Below are 21,432 nucleotides of genomic sequence, written 5' to 3' on the forward strand. Positions count from 1 at the left end.
GACCTTCTTGGTTTTGTCCCCATCTAAGGTTAGGATGATCATGTGACCTCAGGTTATAGGTGTTGGAGTATAAAATGTATCCTCTATTCCCCACATAGTTAGCCTCCATTTAGCTGCTCTCATTAGAATTTTCTGACTTAGTTCCTTCACCATCATGTCCAGCATTAGAATGGGTTAGAAGGGGTTGATTTTTTACTTGCGCCTTGGCCGAACTCATCTCTAATTGATTGAGCCTTTTGAGGACTTGTTGGTACTTATCCTCACTACCGACCACCTTCATGGTCGATTATTTGACTCTATATGTGAACCACTCAGCCGACCACAAGAATTCATTGCCATGTCCTTGATGAGGTGGCAAGCCTCGACATATGTCTTTGGCATGAACGCCCCTGCGGACGCTTCATCAAAATTAGAGCGCAAGTTCCCATCAAGCCCCTTATAAAAAACTTGAAGTTTCAGCCAATCTTGCTATACATTATATGGGAAATTATGTAGCATGAGTTTAAAGTGCTCCTAAGCCTCGTACAGTGGCTCCCTTTCTAATTGTTGAAAATTCGTAATATCTATACGAAGTTTCATTGTTTTGCTCAGAGGAAAATATTTTGCTATGAACTTGCTCGCTAGCTCATCCTAAGTGATGATGAAATCTACCGGTTGTGAATCTAACCACATCAAAACATCATTAGTAAGAGAGAATAGGAATAATCGAAGATGGATAGTTTCACTAGATACCCCATTATATTTAAAGGTATCGCAAATGGTTAGAAATCTCTTAAGATCTTGGTTCGGATCCTCATTTATTGAACCTCAGAAATGAAGGTTTACTTATATCATTTGGATTATCACCGGTTTAATTTTGAAGTTGTTAGTATTAATTGTAGGACGATTAATGCTCCATTGAACAACATTAAGATTGGGAATCACATAGTCGCGCCAGTTACGTTTCTCCATGGGTGGGTGTAGTGGTGGTTGAATCTCTACACGTGGATCTTAGATGGGCTGGTCTATTTGTGGAGCTTGGGCATCTTTAGGATGTTGCGCCATTCTCACGTGTGTAACGATACATTCTCGTTCTAGCTCAATTGATAAGACACCGTTACTAATCTGAGTCATATAACGCCTCCTACAAGAACAAGAGAGTGAAACAAATTAACTAAAAATTAAGAACGAAATAAAAAAACAAAGTCAGATCTATAACTTAAACTTTTTATTATTATCTTCATATGTACACGCAACAAAAAACAACTCAATCAAACACTGATTACTAGGCAACGACGCCAAAAAACTTGACCGCCTCTCTCTCTCCGTCCTTGTGAATGGATAGAGAGATAAAAATCAACACTCGTGAGTTAGAATAAAATATAAAAATCGTGGCTTTACTGCGAGTATGATAGGTCAGTTGTAATATTTATAGTGTTACAATGGAACACTAGAGTATTCCAAAGATCGAACCCAAGAAAATCATGGATTGAACAATTTTTAAATAACGTGCACGTAAAATAAAGAGTTTAAACAACTAATCGCAAAAATTTATATTACGAAAAATCATAAGGTCAAGAGAAATTAATCTAATTTAGTACCTAGCTAATAAGGACTGAAAACGTGAAAAGTTACGAAATTAAAAATTAAATAATAAAAAATGGTTGGTTGATCTTGATGTGGTTCCCTAATCTTTTAATTTAGGATCCATATTGCTTAAACTCCCAAAATGGCTCCAGTTTACCTCTCGGTCTCAATTTTACCAAGTTAGAAAATTAATCTAGATTATCTCTCGATCTTACCAGGTATCCCAGGACTAATAGTTGGTGCCCAAAAAGATGTCCTCTCGGTCTCATTGTCCTAAATATTCCTTTAGGGCCTTCAATACTAAGTTTTTAGATTCGTTCAAATTAGTCTAATTTATTACGATTTAGTCCATCATCCAAAAATCAGCTCACGATATCTCCATCAACTAACCCCTTGAAAGGTTTAGCTACTCATGCTAGAAATAAAGCTAACAAATATGAAAATGAAAAGCAAAGAAGTCATTAAAACAAAGCTTAAGAAAAAGTTAAAAGATGATTTTTTTATGTAAGAAAACTTAAAGGGCATTTAAAGAAAAAGATTCAGCAAGAAAATATAAAACAATAAACATAAAAGGAACAAACTTTAACAAGTGAAAAGTAAAAGAAATTGAAATGCATTAAACTAAATCTAAAAATGTCTTACAACCAAGGTATAGGGACTAAAAGTGAAAATAACCCTAAGCTACAATGATACTAACTTAATTAACTCTAAAAACAACTAAAACAAGAAGAAAAGTTGCTAGGAAATGTAAAAGCCAAGAGAAAATCTAGAGCAATCTAAACCTATACTATGCTAATGTGGCATTTTTTCTCTCTGCCAAAATTTGGCTAGTATAGCAGCTATTCTGATCCAATTCTTGTACCCAAAATACCAATGATTGGTGCTTCGGGTGGACAAAGACTACCATATTTTTTTTTCCATTTTGTACCTTTATGATATCAGTTTCACGATACTAAGGAAAATGATATCGCGATAAGTAAAACAGTTTCAAACTTCAGGTGCTTCTTGGAAGGTGGATATCGCGATACCATTAAAGGGTGGTCTCAATTTAGGGTCTGTTGGAGGTATCGCGATTCCAAGGTTTAGATATCGCAATACCTTCTCTTTTGTTGTCGTTCTTACCCGATTTTAGCCTCCAACACGTCTTTACATCACTCAACCATAGGTTAGGGCCCCCAATGGCAGTATTGGCCAAATTGGGTCTCAAAATTTGTAAAAACAAGAAATTTAAACTTATTAAATTAAAATCTAAAAATTATGGGCAAGTTCTTCTTCGTAGGATTGGTTCGACTCTACTTCTAAACTTTCTAATGGCACCATATGAGCAAAATCCGAACGATACTTTCTTAACATAGATACATGGAAGACATTATGAATCTTAGACAATTTTGGCGGTAGTGCTAATCAATATGCTACAGGTTCTACACTCTCCAAAATTTTATAAGTTCCAATGAACCTTAGACTAAGCTTGCCTTTAAAGCCGAAACGAATAATCCTTTTCCAAGGCGAGACCTTAAGAAATACCTTGTCACCAGCTTTGAAGGAAACATCCTTTTTTTTTCTGATCAATATAAGCCTTTTGGAAATTTTGAGTAGCTTGCAAATGGTTACGAATGACCAAAACTCTTTCCTCTGCTTCTCAAACCAAACTGGAGCCACTAAGTTTTTTTTCCTTAATCTCCATCCAACAGACTGAGGATCTGCATATTCTCCCATATAAAGCCTCAAAAGGAGACATACTGAGACTGGAGTGGTAGTTATTATTTTAGGTTTACTCAGCTAAAAGAAAATACCTTTCCCAACTAACTCCAAAAATCAATAACGCAACTCCTGAGCATGTCTTCTAAAACTTGCATCACTTTTTTAGACTGACCATTAGTTTGTGAATGGAAAGTTGTGCTGAATCGTAATTTAGTTCCTAGGGATTCTTGTAACTGTCTCTAGAACCTAAAGTAAACCTTGGATCTCGATGGATGAACGGATGCCATATAGGCGGACTATTTTCGAGATGTAAATCTCTTCAAGCTTCTTTAAAGCATAGTTAGTTCGAACAACTTCAAAGTGGGCTGACTTGGTTAACCTATCAACAATTACCAAAACTGAATTCTTTTTCAACGTACTGAGGGGTAGACCTAAAACAAAATCCCTAGAAATCTTGTCCCATTTCTACTATGAAATTTCCTGTGGATATAGCATCCTCGAAGGAACCTGATGTTCTACCTTAATCCTATGGTAGGATAAACATCTCATTACGAATTTTGATATTTCCTTTTCATTCTAGGCCACCAAAATAAGTTTTTTAACCACAATACATCTTCACTCCCCCCGAATGAAGTGAGAAAGGTCCCTATTTCAAAATCTTTTACCTTAAATCGTTCCCTTTAGCAACGCATAACCTCCTCATAAAACGCAACTCGCCATCCCTTACAAGACTAAGGTTTTTCATGTCACTAGACACTTTTCACTTTTTTAACTTGCCACATCTTACTCCCTTGATCGAGAATCCAAAATTGGCAAAAGGAAAATAGGCCACACCGTTAATTTAGCAAGAAACAACCCATTGTTGCTAGGCAGACTCTAGCTCGTAGGGAAGCCAAAGCCTCTACAGACTTTCTACTGAGCACATCAGCCACTACATTTTCTTTTCTCGAACAGTAATCTATTTTCAAGTTGTAATCTTTTATTAATTCCATCCAACTGCACTATCGTAGATTCAAATCCTTTTGAGAGAGCATATAATTTAAGCTCTTATTGTTCGAGAATATGTGACACTTTTTTTTGTACAAGTAATGCCTGCAAATCTTCAAAGGCAGCACAACAACCAACTCAAGATCATGCATTGGGTAGTTCCTTTCATGCACTTTGAGCTAGCGGAACGCATATGCAATGACTTTCCCATTCTACACGATGACGTATCCAAAGCCATTCAAGGACTCATTTGTGTACACCACGAATTCAACCCCTAATTCAAGTTGGAAAAAGACATGAGCTTTAGTTAGAACTATCTTTAACTTATCAAAAATCTTTTGGCATGCTTCTGTTCACAAGATTTTTTCATCATTCCTTAATAGTCGATCCGTAAGTGTTGCACCCGTAAAATTTTATGAAATTTCAATAAATATGGGCTATAGTTGAATAAGTGAAAATTCAGCTAGCATTGGTTTGGGCTTAATTATGATAATTGTATAAGTTTCGGGTTTAGGGACTAAATTGAATAAATTTTAAAAGTTTAAGGTAATAATGTAAAATATCATTAAAGGGTCAATTACATGAATTTAGATATTTTAAGGTATTGAATTGGTTAATTGAGATGAATTATTATATATAGATCAAGAAATGGATTAATCGGTTGATAATCGTGGGAAAGAAAAAGTTGTCAAGTTGTCTTCGTTGAGGTGTTGGTAGCTACTGCGTTTAGGTAAGTTTGTATTAGATTTGTTACATTTATTGATGGTTTGAATTCTAATTATGTAAGTGTTTATGTATGTGTGTATATTGAGCATGGTTATTTGAGGTAAGATTGAAAGTAGAAATAAAGGTTTGAATGGTAAACTTCGGCAAAATGTACATGTTGGAGTTGAATCATGTTATTCTATGGAATGTATGTATCAAGTTGATTATGGTAAAATTCTATAAACATGAAAAGGCTATAGAATAGAAGTCAAGGCCCATGAGAACTTAGTGAATGATTAGGATACAAATGACTTGTCATTAGGGTGTTCCAGGCACTAGGTGTTAGTGATGACAGTTTCTAGGTATTATGTACAAGTGTTACAGTTCCAGGCACTTTATGCCAGTGATATATTTCTAGGTACTATGTACCGGTGGTGGATACCACACCGATGGCTAGAATCTAGCATTTGTTGCAGATTCTCGTCAACTTGTATGAATAGTGTCACGTAATGGTTGATGTCTCAATTGTCATCTTGGGTGAGCATTATTTCCTCGCATACCCAAAAATAATCTACTATAGTTCTCTAGGAAAAACAATTAATGAAATGTTCATAAATGGATCACATGGTATGAATGGTTGTATACTTATATGGTAGTGAATTGGCATGTGAAATAAGTAACTCGGGATCGTGCTATGTTATATATACATGTCTAACCATGTGGTATGATAGGGAATGTGAAATAAGGCATGGAATTCTAGTTATGTTAAATCCGAATTGTATGATTAAAGTGACAGGTATGTGATGTTTTAACTATACGATCTTACTAAGCTTTATGTAAGCTTATCTTGTTTTGTTTTCTTTCTTGTAGATTTTCAAGTTCGTGCTATCGATTGGAACGTCGTTGGAGATCAGACTATCCGTCAACTCTTTCAGTAGCTATTTGTTAATTTTGGCTTGGTTATAAATGCCATGTAAATTGGGTCTTGTTTATTATATTATAAGCATTTTGATTATATTTTGTGCCATTTGAAATATGAAATATGTATATAGATTTAAATTCTTAATGGTATTTTGGTTGGTTGTAGTGTATAATGGCCAATTTGCCACAAATTGATGTGGCAAATTAGGCTCTTCCAACATATTGAATGAGCTTTTTTTCGAGCAAAATAGCCTATTTAACATAGTTTTTTTTATTTCTAAAAATTTAGTTAAATAATGAAAATTTCTCATTTTTCCCATTTTGTGACCCAATTTGGACAATGATGCCATTAGGAGGCCTAATGTATGATTGAGTGGTGTAGGGATGTGTCGAAGGTAAAAAACGGGCAATAAGAACACCGAAGAAAAGGGTATCACAATATCCACACCTTGGAATCGTGATACCTCCAACAATATTGAAGATTGGATACACCCTTTAGGGGTATCGTAATATCCTCTTTGGATATTGCAATATCCACATTTCAAAAAAGACCCCAAGGCTCAACACTTCCCGAGGTATCGTAATATCCACTTTTGGGTATCGTAACATTGCCTTCGCCAGGGGAAAAACTTGGACAAAAAGGATAGTCTTTGTCCACTCGGTCCACCAATCACCTAAGGCCCGCGTAGAGGTATTTTTGTCAAAGAAAAATCATTAGAAGACAACTTAAAATAACCAAAATTGGCTGAGAAGGAGACACAAACATTATCTTAGTTTTAAGTTTAATTTTTTTCTTAGTTTTCTCTTAGTTTTTTTGCACTTTTCTAGGGTTTTTATTTTCTCTTCTTTTTTAGTTTAGAGTTTATTTTTCTGAATTTACTTCTTTGTCTTGATGTTCTTAGTGTTAGTTATGTTAGTTATGATTATAGCTTAGGATTATTTGCACTTTTAGTCACTTTACCTTGGTTGTAAGACATTTCTAGCTTTAGTTTATTGTATTTCAGTTACTTTTACTTTAAATCCATTAAATTTTGTTCATTTCATTTTATTGCTTTAGATTTTCTTGTTAAATGCTTTTAGTTTCATGTTCTTTAAGTTTTCTAGCATAAAAATCCAAACTTTTATATTTTTATTAAGTTTTACTTTAATAGCTACTTTGTTTTTCATTTCCATGTTCATTTCCTTTTCTTTCAACATGAGTAGCTAAACCTCAAAAGGGGTTGGTTGATAGAGATGTGGGTAAACTAAAATTTTTGGACAAAGGACTAAATCGTAACAAATTGGACTAAATCAAATAGATCTAAAAACATAAGAAGTGATGCCCTTACGGGAATATTTAGGCAAGTGAGACTGGAAGGTAATCTTGTTGTGCACCCGTTATTTAGTCTCAGATTAACCAGTGAGGTTTGAAGATAAACCAGAGCTAATTCGTCTAAGTTGGTACAATTGAGATTGAAAGATAAAATGGAGCCACTTAGTAATTTAAACGATTTAAGTCTCTTGTTCGAGGATCGGTGAACCATATCGAAATCAACCAACCATCATTAGGTATTTATTGAATAGTTTCTTAGTTTTATACTCATTATAATTTAGTCCTAAAATTAGCATATTTAATTTTCTTTCAATATTATAGTGTTATGAATTGCCGTACTATAAAATTGTATCAATAACCGCGTAGAGTCTATCATGTGTGCTATTTATAAGTCAATTTCATCTCCTTTGGGTTTGATCCTTAGAATACTCCAGTGTTCTGTTATAACACTATAAATATTACAACTGGTCTGTGCACTTTTTGTAAAATCGAGCTTTAAAAAAGTTTTATAAATTCGTTATTTTATGCGCACATGCGTGTTGTCGGTTAAGTTGTTGGCGCCATTGCCGGGGAGATGGTGTATGATTGAGTCATTTTTGGGGTGCACTTTTGAGTAGAGATTAGTAGCCAAAGTAGGATTTATAGATACAACTTTATTTTCTTTGTGCTTTTTTTATCGCGAGTTAAGTTACTTTTCTTTATAATTTTCTTTACCTTTTTGTGCTTGTAGGAGGTGTTGTATTACTTGAAACCAGTAATGATGTCTTACCATTTGAGCCAGAATTGGAACTTATCATCACACACGTGACGAGGGCACAAAACCCTAGAGATGTTCCACCTCCACAAAGAGAGCAACCTATCGGAAATCTGCAAGCAGAGATTCAACAACTACCACACCTACCTATGAAGCAACGAACTTTACATGACTATGCGATGCCCAACTTAGATGTTGTTCAAGGTAGCATTAATTTCCCAGCGATTATTTCTAATAACTTTGAAATCAAACCGATGATGATCCAGATGATGCAATCAAACCTTCAATTTCGAGGGTCAATGAATAAGGATCCGAACCAACAGTTAAAAATATTTCTAACCACTTGTGATACTTTCAAGTATAATGGGATATCCAATGACGTTAACCATCTTCACTTATTCCTTTTCTCTCTTATTGATGATGCTTTTATGTGGTTAGATTCATAGTTGATAGATTCCACCAACATTTGGGACGAGTTAGTGAGTAAAATTTTAGCAAAGTACTTTCCTCCGAGCAAGACTACGAAACTTCGTACGGATATTACAAATTTTAGGCAATTGGAAGGAGAGTTATTATATAAGGCATGGGAACCTTTTTAATAAATGCTGCATAAGTGTCCATATCATGGTTTATAATAACTCTTGAAAAGATTAATATTTCAAGCCTTTTGACTTGGTTAATTTCTTGTACTTAGATGAATTTAGTTGCATTTTAGGATATTATATTAGTATATTTTTAGATCATTGCATCATGGAGCTTGGATTGGTCTTAAATGTTGTTATATGTTACTTTTACTTGTGGGTGGAAATGATTTATTTGTTGTTTAAGTGGCAAGTGCAGAATGAGGAAAAAGAAGTAAATGAGTGAAGTTTTGTCATGGAAAAAAGGTTGGTTAGTTTGCCAACACTAATGCCATGGCAATGCGAGTAAGACGCCGAGTCAGCACTCAATGTGTACCAAACCCAGCTGTATTTTTACCAGAAAATCTCTCTAAAAAGAGAAGGAGAAAAAGCATGGGCAGAGGGACCTACCAGAAAAACAAATATATAAAATGAAAGGAAGGAACTTAGGGAAAAAGGGAGCTTTTGGAGAGTCTTTTTCGAGGGAAAGATCCTGATGAGAAAGCGAGGGTAGCAGTACTGGCTACGTAGTAGAGTAGAACACGAAGGAGAAGAAGAAGGCAGTCAACCTGATCTTTGTAAGATATTGCGCCATCAAAGTTGAGGGTGTATCCGCGAAAGCTTCTTAATGTTCTTCCTTTATTTTCTAAAATTGCTTCTTTCCAAAATTAATTGTTAAAGATGTTAAATAATATTTTGAATTCTAATTTGATTAACTAACCCATGAGTTAAATCTCATCGGGTTAGGATTACTTGATGATACTTTAATTTTCCATTAATGTTAAAGCTTGGATTTGATCTATTTTACTGTTTCATTCAATTTGTTCTTTCGAATTGCATGCATGCATGCATAGTATGTTTATAAGCATAATCTAATTCTGAAGAAGTTAAGGTTTTTTGGACCATAATTGATTGACATGAGTGGGTGTTTGACAGAATGCCCATAGCAATCTCTCGACATAGGGAATCGTTCATATAGAGTGAAGAGTAATCAGTATTGGGAATCTCATCTGAGGTCTATAGACATACATTTCCTTAGGTGAGGTACCCTTAGGATTGCTCTCGAAAGAAGCAAACCATTTTAAATCCATTCTGAGCAGTAAGTTGGTAAAGAATTTGCCGAGGCATTATTGGTTTATAAGGGTAGACTTCTAGTAATCCCAGCTTTTCCATTCAATATCATAGACCTTCTCACTTTTGTCTTGGTATCCTTGCCATAGCATATTTTTAAATATTTGTTTGTTTACATATTGCGCACATTATCATTACTTTGATTACCATTGCATTTCTATCATTGTTTTGCATTGGTGTACTTCACATACTTCATAATAACAACTTAACCAAGTTAATCCTATTCGATCCCTATGGAGACGATCTTACTTATCATTATATTACTTGACTTGACGTGTATACTTGCACACTCTCACGTTATATTTACACGAAAAAAAGATTTAGGTGTTGTTGCTAAGGATCAGCAACTTGGTGAAATTTGGTTTTGATACTGCTTATCTAATTTCGTTAGTTTTATCTAACTTAGTTGCCTTTAAGTTTTCCAGATTTGCCATCAGTTATGAGAAGAGGCGTTCCTGCTAATGAAGAATATCCTTTTGACCCAGAGATCGAGAGAACTTTGAAAAGAATGAGATGAGAATTGCAAGATATGGCTAGGAACGAGAATGATCCTGGTATGGAAGATCAATTACATCTGAATGGTCGGGACATTAATCTTTCTATTCATTGTGTGATAGGCGATTGAGATAGGCCAAATCGTGAGCATGTTGTTTTAATTCTGGATGATTTGAATCCAGGGATAGGTAGACTGCACATACAAGCCTAGAATTGTGAAAGAATATATGACCAAGAATGACGTTGTGATCCAGAGTCAAGCCGCATCCCTCCGAGCTATTGAGAACCAAGTAAGGTAGATCACAAATGCTTTAAATTCAAAACCACAAGGAGCATTGCCAAGTGATACTAAAAACTTAAGTTCCCAAGGGAAAGAGCATTGCAAGGAAATCATTCTCAGAAGTGGGACTCAACTGAATGAAGTGGTTAAAGATGCTATTGCAAATGAGTATATTTCAGATCTCCACCATAAAAAATTTCAAAACAATTTGAGAAGCCTCCTAGAATTGAAAGGGTTAAACAAAAGATTGTTGCAGCAGAATCAAATCATGTTGTCAATAAAAATGCCATAACAAAACAATATCAGCAACCTGAAGGAAGGCCACCTCCACCTTTTCCTCAGCAATTCCAGAATTTCATGTAGGATTTTCAGTTCAAGAAATTTTTGGATGTCTTGAAGCAACTCCATATCAACATACCATTAGTGAAGCTTTGGAGAAAATGCCCAGTCATGTAAAATTCATGAAAGATATATTGCCAAGGAAGGGACAATTGGGAGAACTCGAAACTGTTGCTCTCACTGAAGGGTGCATAACGATGCTGATAAACAAATTTCCTCCAAATTTATTGCCTATGTCTGTCTTTAGGATACTACAAATTGGGAAGGCAAGATCCACGAAAGTCTCGTTGCAACTAGCTGACCGGTCTTATGCACATCCGAAAGGTTAAATTGAAGATGTGCTGGTAAGAGTAGATAAGTTTATATTTCCAGTTGATTTCATTATTTTAGAATGTGAAGCTAACAAAGATGTGTTGATTATTCTTGGAAGACCGTTTCTTGCTACAGGCAGAACTTTTATTGTAACACCCCTTACCCGTATTTGATGCCGGAATAGGGTAGGAGGTATTACCAGAACACATACACTTTTAACCATATTAAACCGAGTTTTAAAATTTCATCTAAACTAAAACTTTCAAATTGTTATTCTTAGTTCACTAATTAGGGTTTACATGGCCCAATACATACCTATTCGTATACTCAATATATCCGTTAAATCAATCCAATATTGAAGAATCCACTTTAAGTCAGAATCAATATTAATCACAATCATAAATCTTTTCATGTTATTTTCATATATCACTAACTGAACTTTGAATGTCAATTTACGAATATGTAATTCACTAACACATTCTGGTATACACAATGTTTAATTGATGAAATCATTTAATTGAGCTAAATTTCACATTCACTCCAAATTTTCTTCTATATCCATAAATGCTTTCACTTACCATTTATCTAACCAATTTCTCGAACCAAGCTATCAGACAACAATAATACATCACCTGTGCTTCATGAATTCAATGTTCGAATCTTATCACCATCAAATCCATGTCATTCGAATACTTAAATTTTATTCAAGCATATCTTATTACGTTTCATATAGAAGCATATGTCAAAATTACGAATACGTAATCAATTCATTTGTCATTTATTTGACTAGCAAATGAATCTCAAATTTCATAACATTCCATTACTTAAGATATGCCATAAAACACTCCTTTAACATAAACTAGCACCATGGCCGAAATTTTCAGTATGCTATTTATTCCCCTTTTTCCGAATCACATAGCAAAATATTACAAATATGTATATATTTGAATACTATAATTATGCATCAACTTACCAACATGAGTTAATTCATGAGCCACTCATGACATCATTTCATGCCAAATATACCACACGCATATGCTATGAAACTTTATTTTCTCTCATGAGCTTACCATGACCAGTAATGCACCAATATAAGCATCACTCCTATTTCAACATTTATCGATTATAATCAGACATTTAACCAATTATATACAATTCATTCATATACTTTATTATCCTCCTCCTCCTTTCCATCCCACATTCTTTATGTATATAACACGCTTAATAACATTATACGTAATTTCATTACTCACTTATATGTAAATTTAAATTTTCCCATCTGAGTCAGAGTAACTAAATTATTTTATTCTGGAGCTACGGAGCTCCAAATTAAAATCCGTTAATTTCCCCTGAAACTATATTCATATATATTTTTACCATAAAATTTCAGAATTTTTGACTTAGCCAATAAGTATAGTTTATTTTTTAAAGTTTCCCCTGTTGCACTGCTCTATAGTTCTAACCTCTCTTCACTAAAAATTGATTATCTCATTGTACAAAATTTGGATGGTATTCCCATTTATTTCTCATAAAAATAGACTCATTCAGGATTCTAAAAATATAAAGTTTAACCCATAATTAATTTTGTACAATTTTTAATGATTTTCTAAAGTTAGAATAGGGGATTCCAAAATTATTCTGGCTCTGTCTCACGAAATTTATTATATCTCATGATTTACAATTCCATTGCTTACACCGTTTCTTCTATGAGAAACTAGACTCAATAAGATTTAATTTCATATTTTATTCATCTTCTAATTTGATTCCCACAATTTTTGGTGATTTTTCAAAGTTGGCACACTGTTGCTGCCCAAAACTGTTTTAGTGCAATATATCGATTACCATTTTGACCCTAAACTTTTAACACATGACAATTTTGTCCCTAGGCTCGGAAAATGAAATTATTGAAATTTAACCCTTGATACAAGCCTAATAATTCTCATACATATCAATAACAGCCCATGGATTCCATGAAATTTCAAAATTTTTCCACAATTTCAATACTTTTCAACTTAATCCCTAAAACATGTTTTCATCCAAAATTCTTTAATAAAACACCTTTAAACATCCATTAACATATCAATTTCATCATTAAATAACAAAAATCATATGAAATTATCAATGGTATCTTCCTAAACTTTCAACAAAATGAGCAACTAGTAGAATACTAAGTTGGACCTAATTGTAAAAGTCTAAAAATATAAAAATTTCAAGGAAAAAGTAAGAATTACACTTACTTGAAGCTAAAATATGAAAGACCAGCTCTAAACCCTCTTCCATGGTTGTTTCCCACCGAAAATTTAAGAAGAAATGGTAATTGAAATTCTTAAAATAAATTTTAGCCACATAAACTTTATTGTAATTCCAATTTTGTCCTTAAATACATAAAAATCTTTGATTTTTTTAACGGTATGCCGTCTCTGCCAGTTAAGTTGGTCCATTTACTCTTTTGGTCCTTTCTTATTTAATTGTTAAGCTATTTAATCACTTTAGCAAGTTTTGCATCTTTTCAATTTAGTCATTTTTAATTAATTGACTGCCTAAACGTTAAAATTTTCTGACGAAAATTTAACACTACCATATTGACACTCCGTAAATATTTATAAAAATATTTATGGCTCGATTTATAACATCGAGGTCTCGATACCTCTTTTCCTCAATTTCTTGACTTAATAAATTTTTATAAAACACAAATTATTAATTCAAAAATCTCTTAAAAATTATATTTGACTCGTAATTATTAAATAATAAAATTTACGAGCTTATTTTTTGAATTTGGTGGTCTCATACCACTATTTTCAACATTTCTAAAAATCGGGCTATTACATTTATTGATGGACAAAAAGGTGAATTGACCTTGAGGGTAAATGATCAACAAATCACCTTCAATATTTCTGATGCCTTGAAATGTGTTGATAAGAATGAGGAATACCACACCATTGGGTTAATAGAAATAGTAGTGGAGGAGGAGTTTGCAGAATTTTGCCACAGCAAATTTTTGAAGACCTTGGTGAACTTATAGAGGCCAAGCTACTTCTGGATAGACTAGGGAGGATGTTTGAATCCTTGGATTTATACAATTTTTATTTGAAACTTTCTAAACCTTCTGTAGAGGAACCTTTTGTATTGGAGTTAGCCTTTGTCGTTGCATTTAAAGGACGCCTATTTGGGAGACAACAACAATTTGCTAGTAGTTATCTCTGTAGAGTTGACACCTGATCAAGAGACCATGTTGTTAGATGTTCTCCGGAGATCTAAGAAGGCATTAGGATGGACAATTACTGACATCAAGGGAATCAGCCCTGCTGTGTGCATGCATAAAGTTCTGCTGGAGGATTGACATAGCACTTCTATTGAACAGCAGAAAAAGTTGAACCCCATCATGAAGGAAGTTGTCAAGAAGGAGATTATCAAATGGCTTGACGTTGGGATTATATACCCTATTTTTTATAGCTCTTGGGTGAGTCATGGACAATGTGTACCCAAGAAAGGAGGTGTCACAGTGGTTATCAATGATAACAATGAGCTCATACCAACTCGTACTGTTACGGGATGGAGAGTATGCATGGACTATTGCAAGCTTAACAAGGCAACTCAGAAGGACCATTTTCTCTTACCTTTCATCAATTAAATGTTGGATAGATTAGTTGGGAAAGCTTTCTACTAATTCTTGTATGGTTTTTCAGGGTATAACCAAATCGCCATAGATCCCAATGACTAAGAGAATACCACTTTCACCTGTCCACACGGAACTTTTGCGTTTAGACAAATGCCATTTGATTTGTGTAATGCCCCGATAACATTTCGGCGTTGTATGATGGCAATTTTCTCTAACATGGTGGAAAATTTTCTTAAAGTCTTCATTGACGATTTTTCTGTGTTTGGCAATACCTTTGAGGGCTGCTTAAAAAATTTAGAGCTGGTTCTTTGTTGTTGTGAAGAAATAAATCAGGTCTTAAATTGGGAAAAATGCCACTTCATGGTTCATGAAGGCATTGTTTTGGGACATAAAGTATCACAACAAGGGATTGCAGTTGACAAAGCAAAAACTAAGGTGATAGACAAATTGCCTCCTCCCGCCAGTGTAAAAGGTATCCAGAGTTTCTTAGGCCAGTTAGGATTTTATAGAAGATTTATTAAGGATTTTTCGAAGATATCCAAACTCCTGTGAGCACAATAGACCCTTCAATCTTGATGAACCCTGTTTGCGAGCTTTCAAAGAATTAAAGAAGCGACTAGTAAAAACACCTATTGTGATAGCTCAGGACTGGACAATACCATTTGCACTTATGTGTGAAGCTAGCGACTTTGCTGTAGGTGCAGTGTTGGGGCAAAAGAAGGACAAGGTATTTTATGCTATATACTATGCAAGGAGGACCCTGACCGATGCACAAATCAATTACCCTGACCGATGCGCAACTTAATTACAACTCAATTACAGTCTCCACAGACCACTTTGCTATCAAGTATTTAGTGACCAAAAAAGATGCCAAGCCAAGGTTGATCCGGTGGATATGGTTGCTGTAGGAATTCGATTTAGAAATTAGAGATAAAAAAAGGACTTAGAATTAAGTGGCTGATCACTTGTCACAATTAGAAACTGGACTTGAATATGGAAATGCTCAACTTATTAAGGAAGATTTTCCAGACGAGCAACAATTGGTTGCCATGGCATTACCTTGGTATGTCGATAATGTGAATTTCCTACTAAGTGAGTTGATACCCTCTAATTTTAACACCGTTGGGGATGTTACCTTTTAAGCTTTTTATGGGAAGCCATGTCACCTACTTGTTAAGCTGGAGAATAAAACATTTTTGGCCATTAAGAAGCTGAATATGGAGTGGATCACTACTGGCCATAAAAATTTATTAGAGCTGAATGAAATGGAAGAATTTTGAGCCGAAACATATAAGAATGCTAAATTGTACACGAAGAAGACCAAGCACTAGCATGAAAACAGGATTATGCCATGGCAATTTGAACCAAGACAACAGGTGTTGTTGTTCAACTCTAGGCTAAGATTGTTCCCTGGCAAATTAAAATCTCGCTGGTCAGGCCCTTTTGAAGTAGCCCGCGTATACCCTCATGGAGCTATGGAAGTCAAAGATATAAGGACTGAGACTATATTCAAATTCAATGGACAACACTTCAAGCATTACTAGGACGCTCCTATTGTAACACCCATAACCCGTATCCGTTGCCAAAATAGGGTTACGAAGTATTACCGAATGAGTCGGAACCTTTTATAACAAATAACATTTAATTATCAATTAAGTTCCATAAATACATATAATATTCATAATGAAATAAAACATCCAATTATGGGCCTTAAATCAAAGCTTTCGAAGTCCTAAAAGTAAGTTACGACATTCAGGGACCAAATCAAAAAAATCGAAACATTTAGGGAAAATAAAAAAATTCAAAACAAGGGTCACACGGCTATGTGGCCAGGCCTTGTGACACGATCCAGACTGTGTGGTGCTAGGCACGGCCGTGTCACTACCCGTGTGTTAAGCCATGTATCTTTCGACATGACGCTACACGACAGTGTTGCCAGTCATGTGCTAGCCCATTTAAGAATTGATATTGGGTCACACGACCATGTGTTAGCCCGTGTGAAAACTGCATCTATACACGCTCAGGGCACACGTCCGTGTGGGTTTGCCTCGTGTGACATACGACTGCGTGATGGCTCGTGTGTGCCCATAATTGACCCAAATCATGCTCATTTTTCACTCATTTCCTTAGGTACCTAAACACATTCAAATACACAACTTTATAAGCCAACAACCACCTTTAAAAATACTCAAACATGTCAAAGAAATCAACCTATTTACCTAACCAATGTGCCATCATTGGCACCACAATACATTTCATGACATTTCACATTCAAAGTTGCATATACAAGACATAATTTACACATCATAATCATCTATTTAATTTCATGCCATAGTTCAACTTAATGTCAAAATATTTCATTCTTGACCAACGAGCTCACTTAGGTAAAACATGCATATTTCTATTTGTTGTTCAAACAAACATCACAAGCTCAACTATAGCTTGCTCAAAACTAGGAACTAATATCACCTATACAAAAAGGGTCACATTACATGCCATATATACCAAACCAAATTCAAAGTCTACCAAGGATTTCCGGATAGTGTGATTTCTTATGTTGATCCGATCTTCCGAACCCACAGAATGAAATCTACAAAAATGAACCAAATACTGGTAAGCTTGAATAAATCTTAGTAAGTTCTTTAATTAATCCATATACTTTTCCAACTAAACATAATAATCAACTTGTAACTAAACAATGAAATTCCCATAAATCACAACTTTCATCAGAGAAGTGATAATCAGTACAGTATTTCAGTATTTGTTTCTGAAGAATTAGTACAATAAGATTTTATTAAGTATAACTAGTGGATAATGGTCATTTGAGCAACTCTCAGTAGAATCAGTGGGTATGGCTCGATTGAGCATACTTTTAGTAGAACTAGTAGGTATGGATCGATTGAGTATACTTTTATTAGAACCAGTAGGTATGGCTCGTTTGAGCATACTTTTAGTAGAATTAGTGGGTATGGCTTGATTGAGCATACTTTCAGTGGAATCAGTAGGTATAGCTTGATTGCGCATACTATCATACATTATAACATTGAATAAAATTATATTAACATAGAATATAAAAATCATTAGAAGTATAAATAATCGTACGAACTTATATGATTGATTTGCAATAACGGCTCGAAGTATCTCAATCAGTAATCGACGTAATATTAATTCATTATTTCCATTTTCAATTACACGTATCAATATTATCTAACATTATGAAAATAGGTTCATATATTACATTTAAAAATTGTACTAAAATTAAACCGAACAAACTTACCAGACTACCTGCAGCAATAAAGGAAGTTTAAGGACTATTCAGTAATTTTCTCTTTTCCTCGATTATTAGCTCGTCTTGATCAAAATAATAATTTCATTCAATTATCAATTTCCAGCAACATAGTTAACTATTTTATGCAATTAAATCTTTTTTTACATTTTTACAAATTACCCCTATCATTTTACTTTTATGCAATTTAGTCCTTAAGCTCAAAACTTGCAATTTAACCAATTTTAATCAAATTTAAATTTAGCCGAATTGTGTAGGCCCTCCATACAACCCATAATTTCTATTATTTCATAAAGTCCCAGTAATTTTATCACTTTAACGATTTAGTCCTTAAACATTAAAATTACCAAAAATTACTTTACAAAATAGTCCTATTTAGCATTCAAGCTTTATAATCTACCATAAAACTTCAAGAATATCCAAAATTCATCAATGGAATAATCCATAATCTTTAACCATTTTGAAAACAGAGATACGGGTTAACTGAACCTAGTTGCAACAATATAAAAAACATAAAAAATTCAAGAAACGGTTAACATTGACTTACCAAATTGAAGGACAAGCTTGGACGAAGCTTCCTTCACCTTCAACAAGGGTGTCTTGGCATTTTTAGGAGAAGAATAAAAGAGATTACATTGTAATTTAGCTTTTATTTTAATTATAATTCATATATTTACAAAATTAATATTATAACCTTTTAATTATAATGTATATAATTTATAAAACATATCCATAAATGTCCAATATATAAGTATATTGTATAGTTACCATCTAAGGAAGGTTTAATTGCACAATTAGTCCTTTAATTTTTTTCAAATTATTGATTTATTAAGCTTTATTTCAATTTAACCCTTAACTAATTAGGACTAAATGAGCAAATAGCCTAAAAGTTAGTGGATTTAATCATGTCACCACTGCTTTGACTTTTTGACCATGGTTTAATCACCATCTTGGTCCCTTTAGTATTTTAAATCCATAGCAATTAACTTTTACCTCTTTTATAATTTAATCATTTTACCTTAATAAGCAATTAATGGACCAAACTTCAATTCACCTATAATAAGGCTGTAAATATTTAATAAAAATATTTACGACTTTAAATTACGAAATGAGGTCCTAATACCTCATTTTCAATAACCACTTGACTTTTGAACCGAACCACTTATACTAATATTTAATTCAGTTAGTTAAAATTCCTCAAATCAAAATTCAATATAAAAATTATTGTTGACTCGTATAATTTAAATGCTAATTATACAAAATCACTCGTCAAATTTGTGGTCCCAAAACCACCATTTTTTATTCCACTTAAAACGGGTTGTTACACTTGTGACTCGAAATAAATAGTCCATTGATCTCCAAGATGTTTAACTTATGCATCTCGATAGTTTTTTTTGCTTTATTTCTCTCGAATTTAAATTTTTATTAGTTCGTTCATTTGCTTAGTTTAATAAATTCTATTCCTTTTGTTTTGCAGGTATGTTTGTTTTCTTGCTGGAAGAAGAGGGTCGAGCTTCATACATTACCTGTTAACGCTTTGGAATTTTCGCTACTATTTACCCTCCAATCATATTTTTACTTTCCTTCCAATTTTCATTAACACCACAGACAGACCATCATTACCGTTCCTCCATTAGCCCACGTCACACCATTACTTTGTCTTTGTTTTATTTTTTTTTACCCTAATTGTTTCACTTTCTTTTACAGTTAACCTAAGTTTTCTTTCTCTCCAAAATTACTTGTGTTTCTTCTACTCTTGCAAGTTTTCACCTTTTTTGTCTACCATTTACTCTACCTTCTCCTAATGGCCAGACGTTTTACTCCACAACCATCTTTTTTCAACCAAGCAGTGAAAGACCGATACACACACAATATCTTCAAGCATCTTTTTTTGGTAGGAAAAAGGCTTCTTTTTTCAAGATGAACCCTTTATGGGCTATAATGAGTCTATTTCTTTTGTGGTAGAACAACATGGACGGCAGATTTTCTGCATACATCCAGAGGATGTTTTGAAAAAAGTTATTTCGTGAGTTCTATGCTCACCTTACTTCTCCTAACAATGCTTTTATTTATGTGGAGGGAGCCTCGGTGTTGTTTGATGAAGATACCATCAATATGCAGTACGACCTTTCTACTGTTCAAGATGAGCATAACCAGTTTACGAATATAACCATTGCTAATTGTCTGACTCAGGTTCTTTAAGACTTATGTATAGTAGGTACTAAATGGACAGTGTCAAAACAAGATTGTTACACCATGGAGAGGGCCTCTTTGAAAACCAACTATAGGGTTTGGTACCACTTCTTTAAGACACACCTAATTCTTTCAACTCATAACTCCACAATTTCTAAAGAGTGAATGTTGCTGCTCTATTCCATCATAAAAGGGAGGAAGATAAATGTGGGAAATTCATATTCAAAGAAGTCTACCGGTGTGCCTAGAAGAATGTAAGGAGCCTTAATTTTCCCTCTCTCATCACTACACTATGCCAGTGTGTGAATGTCTCTATCGAGGCCAATTGAGATGTCACCCAAAACAAATAGGTCATTACAAAGAAAATTGTTGCAAAGATTTCAGAGGAGGATTTGTCGCGGCACTAGCCTCTTAGTTCTGCCACTACCTCTTCTACCCCAATTTGTGTCGCACCACCACCTTCTACTACTAATAACATCTTTAACCAGCAAGTGCTCAGCTCCTTCGAGAAGTTGCACAAGTGGCTTAATCTATTTGAGACTCAACAACTGTGAACTGTTACAGACTTAGCACGGGCACAAAAACAAATGGCCATATTCTGGGCTTATATGGAAAGGAGAGACGCTGCCATAAAGAGGTCCCTTCAAAATAACTTAACCAAGCCAATGCCTACGTTTCCTAAGTTTCTTAAGGAACTGCATGCAGATGAAGAGGAAGGGGAAGGTGAAACAGAGGCTGGCGCGATAGACCCTATCCCGACACACCCTGCTACTGAAAGACAAGCAACGTAACCTATAATAGAAGAAAAGACTAAATCAGTCAGTATTAAGACAGATAATGAGGAAGGAGTAGAAGCAACTCAAACTCCTGCAGCACCAATTGATAGCACTGCTACTATTCCACCTCCATCAACTGAACCTGTGTCTGCACAAGATCGGGAGATCATTCATCTCATTGATGATCTCACCAAATCTAGTGATGAGGAGAAGGAAGTGCTACTCAATGCATTGAAACGGAAGTTGTGCTACAAGCATGCTGCACGCAAATCTACCCGTACAAATTAAAGTAAGAATGAAAACTTAGCTCCAAGCATTTAATCAATTTTTTCTGCTACTTTTTTGTCTTTTTATTTTATTACATCATGCATTCATAATTTTCTGTATATATATGTTTTGCCTTTATGATTGTTGTTTGTTCATGCATTGAGGACA

At 34.3% G+C, this 21,432-nt stretch overlaps 1 non-coding gene across 1 annotated transcript; it reads right to left on the reverse strand.

Annotated features, from left to right (window-relative positions):
* Window positions 1-8,470: 8,470 nt before the first annotated feature.
* On the reverse strand, window positions 8,471-8,577 carry LOC121215193 (small nucleolar RNA R71). Its single transcript, XR_005910922.1, has one exon. It is a non-coding gene; the product is annotated as a small nucleolar RNA R71 (small nucleolar RNA).
* Window positions 8,578-21,432: the final 12,855 nt, after the last annotated feature.

This window comes from Gossypium hirsutum, chromosome D02 (genome assembly GCF_007990345.1).
Source record: "Gossypium hirsutum isolate 1008001.06 chromosome D02, Gossypium_hirsutum_v2.1, whole genome shotgun sequence".
Classification (NCBI taxonomy): Eukaryota; Viridiplantae; Streptophyta; class Magnoliopsida; order Malvales; family Malvaceae; genus Gossypium; species Gossypium hirsutum.